This window comes from Marmota marmota, unplaced genomic scaffold (assembly GCF_001458135.2).
Source record: "Marmota marmota marmota unplaced genomic scaffold, marMar, whole genome shotgun sequence".
Lineage (NCBI taxonomy): Eukaryota > Metazoa > Chordata > Mammalia > Rodentia > Sciuridae > Marmota > Marmota marmota.
In genome coordinates this window covers 25,896,272-25,904,612 of record NW_026000241.1, presented here as the reverse complement: position 1 = coordinate 25,904,612, position 8,341 = coordinate 25,896,272, and positions in this window count along the sequence as shown.

The window sequence follows — 8,341 nt, the reverse complement described above, 5'->3', positions numbered from 1 at the left end:
GGTTGCTCTATAGTGATATGTAGAATACATTATAAAAGAGAGATACCAGAACAGGGAAGCAAGAGGGCATGTACCATCTTGTGCAATTAGGAAGGAATGAATGGAAGAGAAATATTTTATATGAAGAATTGATAAGATGAACTTGATGCAGTTTCATGATATAAGGAAACACGATTGATAGAAATAGGAAAGATGGGATAGGAAATCACTTGGAGATGACAGGGTTAGATTTTGAGTTGGCGTGGTTAGATTTTGGGTTGGTGTGTCTTGGTAAAGACACATACCTTCAATTTAGATGATGATGGCTTGTCTAAATGGTTGGTAGGATCAATTTAATTAATAATAAGAACCCCAATGTGTGTGACTTCTTCCCAGTGGCATCTATTAGAATTTTATGAAGTAATGAAGTTTGGAAAGAAGCAATCTATTATTTATAGTTTTACACATTCACCTTCTGTTAATTAATACTAGTTAGATATACTATCTACGGATGAAACCTGGGGTTTAACTATCTTCCTCCTCCCCCTGCCACCTCTGTACTGGGAATTGAACCCATGAGTGCTTTATCATTAAGCTGCATTTCAGCTATTTCTATTTTTTATTCTGTGACAGGGTCTTGCTAAGTTGCTGAGGCTGGTCTTAAAATTTTGCTTCTCCTGCCTCAGTCTCCTGAATGTTGGTATTATAGGCATGTACCACTGTGCCAGGTGTTATTATATCTTTGAAATCTTACTTTCTTATATAATAAATATCATTTAGATCTTATCAATATACAATCAGTTGGGAGATTCAAACCCTGCCAACACTCATGTCCTGTCAGGACATTGGGGCCTACACTATCTTTCACAGTGCTGAGCTCATCACAGCCTGCCACAATCTTTAAAACAGCTCAGAGACCAGTGCCTTCAGGTCCATGTGGTGCTCTGGACTCTAGAAATTGGAGCCTACACATTTATGCTTTCACGTAAACAGGCTACAATTCCAGGACCACCAGGCCTGCACTTAGCCATCAAGCTTGATTTCAATCTCACTTCCCCTTCAAAATCGCTGTCATCCAGCAATGCCAAACAATCTGCCACCGATTATGGAAGTCCTTTCCAATTCTCATATTTCATTTATCTCTATGTTACTAGAATAAGCAATAGATTATAGGAAAGAAGGAAATCAGAAAATGGTATGTTTGATGTTCCGTGTGTTTAGACTAGTTAATAAATTTGAGATTAACGTACAAAGAATGTTTCTATGCTAATTGTCTATGTGCCACAAAATCCAACGAATTTCATTCATAGTAAAGAAAACCAAACATAGCTTTTTAAAACCCTGCTTCAGTATTTTCCACCCTAAATGTATTAGTCCTATTCTGATGAGCAGAGTGGCTCCCTGAAAGTTGGAGTTGTATCCTTAGTTCCCACAATAGTGTGCTTGGGATATACCTTGGAAGGTGTCCGGGAATGACAGAAAGAATAATGGGTGAATGAAGTGGCTTGGTGACAGTAACAAGAAGTTGGTAACATCATTAAGCTGTTACTAAAGTAACTAGACTATAGCTGTAACATCTCAGGCCATGTTCTGATTTTTTTTTTTTTTTTGTAATTTACTTCTTTCTCCTAAAAAACTTGGCCAACATCAGGTACAATGGCGCACTTCTGTAATCCCAACAGTTTAGGAAGCTGAGGCAGGAGGATCACAAGTTCAAAGCCAGCCCCAGAAATTTAGCAAGGTCCTAAGCCACTTAGTGAAACACTGTCTCAAAAATTTAAAAAAAAAATAAAAAGGATTGGAGATATGGCTCAGTGGTTTAGTGCCTCTGGGTTCAACCCCTGGTACAAAAACCAACAAACAAATAAATAAAATAAATTGGCAAAAACAAAACAGCAAACTAATCAAACACTAAAAATCTGGCAGGAGATTGGTTTGCTTCAAATTACAATGTATCCATACAGTTGATTACATCCCACTCATAAAAAATAGTATATAAAAGCTCAGGATGATTCCCACTTTTAAATTGCAAAACATTATTCATAGTGTAATTGTATTTACATTATTCATAGTGTAATTGTATTTCTGTAAAAAAAATAAACTTGAAAAATATGTATCTATAGTTTAGATAAATATGTGTCTTGATAAAGACACATATCAAAATCTAACTAGTGATTATCTCTAAGCAACGGGATTACAGGTGATTTTTAATCTTTGCTTTATTTTAATTTTTTCTATAGTGAATATATTTTTTGTAATTAAAAAATAATTGAAAGAAAAAAATCAAAATAAATTTTAGTTATTCCAAGTCATTAAAATGTTTACTGCATGCTGATGGAGTTAACAATTTTGTCAACGTCTCTTTATTTTCTTGCTACATTTTTAAAAATAACAACTGCAAATCTATAAAGCGATGTTAAAGTCAAAACAATTATGAATGAGGAGAAAGGCATCTGAAAAGGTACAACCAAGGCTGAAATTCTAAAAGAAAGTGCCATTTGTCCAGGTCTGTTTCTCTAAGGAGAGGAAAGATAAATCACAGTGACCCACTACCATTGAATCCTGGTGTACCCAGGCATTTTGCTATTGCTATATGAAATATCTCTCAGATAGTAGTGTCCTCCTTGTAACCAGCAGAGATGAATGTAGACAGCAAAGCCACACCACATTGTCAATCCTACTGCTTTGAGCTGGGTTCGTCAGCCAACTGAGTGACTCTGTTCATCAGCTGGATTTTGTGTCTTGAAAAAATGATTAATTAGATATTATCTAAATATCTATCGCTAACTAAATATGTGTGTGACTGGCTTAAAATCTGTCTCCTTCTGTACAATACAAATTTCATGAGAACAGGGAATTTTGTTTGTTTTATTCATTGCTGTATTCATGGTATCTAAAGCAAATCCTGATGCAGTTGGTCTGTCAATAGTATTTATTAAATGAATGAAACAACTACATTATTAACATCAAGACGAAGTTTCTAACATGAAGGTGGTCATAGTGAAGACTGGACTGTGTTTGAAAATGGCTGTGACCCAGATATCTGTATGGAAATGGCCCTCTGGTGGCTGGAGTCTTGGGACTTGGACATCACTGTGATGTCAACTTGAAGTTTTTTCTGTTTGTTTGTTTTGATACTGGGGATTGAACTCTGGGGCACTCAGCCACTGAGCCACATACCCAGCCCTTTTTTGTATATTTTATTTAGGGACAGGGTCTCACTGAGTTGCTTAGAGCCTCTCAGTTGCTGAGGCTGGCTTTGAACTCGGGATCCTCCTGCCTCAGCCTCCAGAGCCTCTGGGATTATAGGCATGCGTCACTGTGCCCGGCTTGAAGTTTAATTATAGGAGACATCTATGTCTAGGTTCACTAGTAAAACTAAGAGATACGTTCAGTTCTTTAAGAGAAATAGTGAAATTAGAAAGAAGACTCAAAACTGAGCTTTGTCAAAGGAATTTATTTAGACAGGAAGATCTGAAAGATGGATCAGAATTGACCATGACCAAAAAAGTTTTGATGGATGGTCACCGGCCATCCAACTATCCTGGTGATGACTTAACCACAGATTTTTAATTTCAATATTAATAGATGAGTATACTTGTTAAACTGAGCATGATATAAGAAAGCTGACCTGAATTATGCTCATAGATCCGATCAGAAAAGGAATCAATTTGCAGGTTGATAGAGATGAATGAAAAGATATACATATATCTGAGACTACTACTTAAACACTGAAATAAAGCAGAATTCAAACATGGATCTTCAATCAATACCTCTCACAAGCTTATATAAGAATCTACAGCACAGTAGTTGCAAAATTTTTAGAATTGGTCTTGGAGCTAAAAAAAATTAGCTCCCAGGAAAGGTAGAAAATCCAATTTGGGTTCTTTTTATTCTCATTTATTTGTTTACTGTTTTCCCATTCCCTTCTTCTTCTTCTTTTTTTTTTTTTTCCTTTTGGTACCAGGAATTGAACTCATGGTGACCTCTGAGTCACATCCTCAGCCTTCTTTTATATTTTATTTAGAGACATGTCTTGTGAAGTTGTTTAAGGCCTCGATAAATGCTGAGGCTAGTTTTAAACTTGTGATCCTCCTGTCTCAGCCTCCCAAGCCACTGGGATCCATTCTCCCCTTTGAGGTGACTTTGGTTTGTTATAAATGAGTTGAGTGGAGAAAACCAGAGAAAGCTGAATATACTCATTCTTCATTAATACACTTTTAAAGAATAGCTAGCATAAAATGACATAAAGAAAACCACCACGACAAAACACATTGGTAAAAGTGAGAATGAGGTGGTTCTTCATTATAGTCTTTCAAACACTAGTCAAGGAACTGCTAATTTGTTATATGACATTGGGCCAGTATCTTTTAGTTTATTTCATTTTTTAAATTTTGTTATATATGACAGCAGAATGCATTACAATTAATATTATACATATAGAGCACAATTTTTCATGTCTCTGGTTGTACACAGTCACACCATTTGTGTCTTCACACATGTACTTAGGGTAATGATGTCCATCTCATTCCACCATCTTTTCTACCCCCATTGCCCCTTCCTACTCCTCCCTTCCCTTTTCCCCTTTGCCCAATGTAGAGTTCATCTACTCCTCCCATACCCCCCCACCACATTATGAATCAGCAGCCTTATATCAGAGAAAATATTCAGCATTTGGTTTTGGGGATTGGCTAACTTCACTTAGCATTATATTCTCCAACTCCATTCATTAACCTGAAAATGCCATGATTTTATTCTCCTTTAATGTTGAATAATATTCCATTGTGTGTGTATAAATAATATATTTTTTAATCCATTCATCTACTGAAGGGCATCTAGGTTGGCTCCACAGTTTAGCTGTGAATTGTGCTTCTATAAATATTGATATGGCTGTGTCCCTGTAGTATGCTGTTTTTGAATCCTTTGGGTATAAATCCAGGAGTGGGATAGCCGGGTCAAATGGTGGTTCCATTTCCAGTTTTCCAAGGAATCTCCATACTGCTTTCCATATTAGTTGCGCTAATTTGCAGTCCCACCAGCAATGTATGAGTGTGCCTTTTCCCCACATCCTTGCCAACACTTATTGTTGTTTGTTATTCTTTATAGCTGCCATTCTGACTGGAGTGACTTGAAATCTTAGAATAGTTTTGATTTGATTTCTCTAATTGCTAGAGATGTTGAACATTTTTTCATATATTTGTCAATTGATTGTATATCTTCTTTTGAGAAGTGTCTGTTCAGTTCACTGGCCTATTTATTGATTGGGTTATTTGGTTTTTGGTATTAAGATTTTTGAGTTCTTTATATATCCTAGAGATTAGAGCTCTATCTGATGTGTGAGTGGAAAAATTTGCTTCCAAATTGTAGTTGGCCAGTATCTTAACCTCTCTATTTCCTCACTATAAATATGAGAGTTTATCTATTTAAGAATAAAGAACTACTTAATAAAGCAAATTTCCTAGCTTCAGCCCAAGTATTTTGACTTAAAAATCTCCTGAATGAGGCCCAGAGGTCTGCATTTTAAACGAACCCCTATAATACGGTGTGATGCCCTCTTTGTTCTGGGGAACTGCCTGAAAGAACTCATGCCCTATGCAAAAACTACCTTACCAAAAATGAAATAGCAGAAATATTAAATACTCATCTTGTCATTTCTTTTTTCTTAATTTACATATTCCCATTGTAAAACACTTGCATATAGTTCACAGGAGGAATTATTTCATCAATTGAAGTATAATTTAATCTGTATGCAGTTTCTTCTGCTATAAATGAAATCAGAATTGTACTTTTATCCAAAAATGAGGCATAAACAATGCTGCATTCAAACTGAGAAAAATAATTAACTTGCACTCACAAAGCAAAATGAAAAGTTTCCACAGAATACATGATTTATGATGTGGAGAGGAGTCTGAGAAATCAAATGCAGAATGTTTCCATTCTCCCATGAAGAATACGCTTTAGGAGTCATGGTTATTTAGTATGCACATTAAGCATTCATGCAGCTTCTGTGTGCATCCAGGAACTGACATGGAAGTATTCTACAGAGGAATAGAAGAAAGAACAGGAAGTGAAGCATCTTGGTCCCCAACTAGGGGATCAGGCAGCATGGGAACCTATGACTTGAGTGTAGATACATGTACTCCCACATCTGATGTGAAGAAAACGGTAACTTAGGTTTGTATGGTATCTTTTGGGCAATTCCTCTGCCACAGGGCATTTTTAGGAAATAGTATTTTGGTAGTAAAAATACCATATTTCCCTGCGTGGCTTGATTGCATGGCCATTCAGTGCTAACACTCCTCATCCTGTGAGGTGATTTGAATCTGAGTGAAATTACAGCCTTTATTTCCTCAACCATGAATTTTTTTGAAATTCGACTTCATGATTCATTTTACAAAGCTCTCCCGCCATCATTCCCCTTTAGCATTTAATCTGTTTCACATTTAAGTTTACAAGAAGTATAAGAACTTTGATGGTTCTGTATTTATTAACCAAAGATCAAAGACCCTCTTTGCTTTTAAAATCTTTTACATCTGCAAGGGATGACATAACATTTCAGATGACAGTCTTTCCACCAAGGAATTCAGTGTGAGAGAAATGCCTTTATTTTCAAACATTTACTTCTAAGCCCAAATAGTCTCCAAATTATGAGCATGCTGCCATCACACATGGAATTCCATTCAGTGTTATATTTCAAGGTCACCAGGAATTTAGCACGGTATTCTTTATTGCCACAAGATATTGCTTTCTTTTCTTCCTACAAAGCCCCTTTCCTAGTGGGGTCGGTTTCAGGGCTTATAAAAGAAGTCAAAGGTTGTTATCCTTCCTTCTAAATAGATGTCGTAAAGAAGGCTGATGTTGTATACTGCTGTATCTGAGAATTAACTGCAAGTTTCATTAGCTTGGTAGGAGAAATAAGTTGGGGTGCTGTTAAGTGTGGCATCTATGCAACAGTGAGGTTAAGATCTGTGTGTATCAACCTGGGCATAGAAAATGACTAATGAAAGTTGTAGAGCACCGTGTACAGTGTATACTAGTATTTCTGGAGACTTAAAGCCATACAAAGGAATATGATGTTATTAGTTAACATATGTATATAGCAAAAGATAGAATAAATTAACTCAAAATTCCTGATTACAGATGCCACTGGAGAAGACAGAGGGGAAAATGGGGCTGAGTCCACAAGAGATGTCAGATTCATCAGTACTGTTCTGGTTTTCATCAGAAGACAAATGAATCATAAAGTTTTTATGACTCTTAAGTGAAGCGTGAACTGGTTTATGTCATATTATTCTTTGTTCTTCACTGTTTTTTAAAAATTTTTAAACTAGGTTCCAAACAAATAATACGGGGATGTCTGGGGAAGGAGGTGCAACTAATGATACCAGTGGCAGTTCTACAAACTGTCAGAGTGCTATGGTGGGGCCAGCCAGTTTTGCAGTGCTAGTTTCACAAAATGCTTACAAAGCATTCTGAGAATTACTCATTACAAAAATCCAAAGACAATGACAACAACTGAGTATACTGGCCTCATGGAAAATTGAAAGAAGTTGAGGAAAGGTACAAGTTACAGAAATTAAGACAAGCATTGGTAGATTTCCATCATTTTGTATTTGATAAAACTAATCATTCCTATGATCTTAATTAATTTACTGGTAGATTCTAAGTTCCTGCAAATGCAAAGAAAACAATTTTTCCCAATTAAGATCTTGAACTTGCAATCCTCCCTCTTGTCTTAGCCTCCAGAGTAGCTGGGACTACAGGTGTGAGCCACTGCATGCAGCAAGGTCCTGTTTTGAAGGAGACACAGCTACTAGTTAGGCTCAGTCAGCTGCTTCCACATAGCAATTATGGACAAAGCATTGTCACATTATCCCATTTTTTTTCATAATAAGCTGAAAAATGCAGACTTTATATTAAATCTACTAATTTTTAAATAGTTAAATCATAAAGGAAAAAGAGGAACCCAGTGAAACAAACCAAGACAAGCATTCTGCAGGGAATAATGGTCGGAGGGCTCCGAGCATGTCTGCCTACTTTTTGCTTTTTTGTTTTTCACAGCCCGTGTGAAGTGCAAGGCTGGCATGCCAGGCACCCCACTTATGTTGTCCCTCCCAACCCAGGGGTCCTGCTGAGCAAATAATCACACAAGGAGTGGGAAACCTAGGCCAGCAACCCGATGTTATCAGCACAGCCTTTAACCATACAAATAGCAGAGCAAACTTTCAAAAAACATTGGTAAAATCCCAACGGCATTTCTTGTAGAAATAGAGAAAGCAATCATGAAATTCATATGGAAAAATAAAAGACCCAGAATAGCAAAAACAATGCTAAGCAGGAAGTGTGAATCAGGCGGTATAGC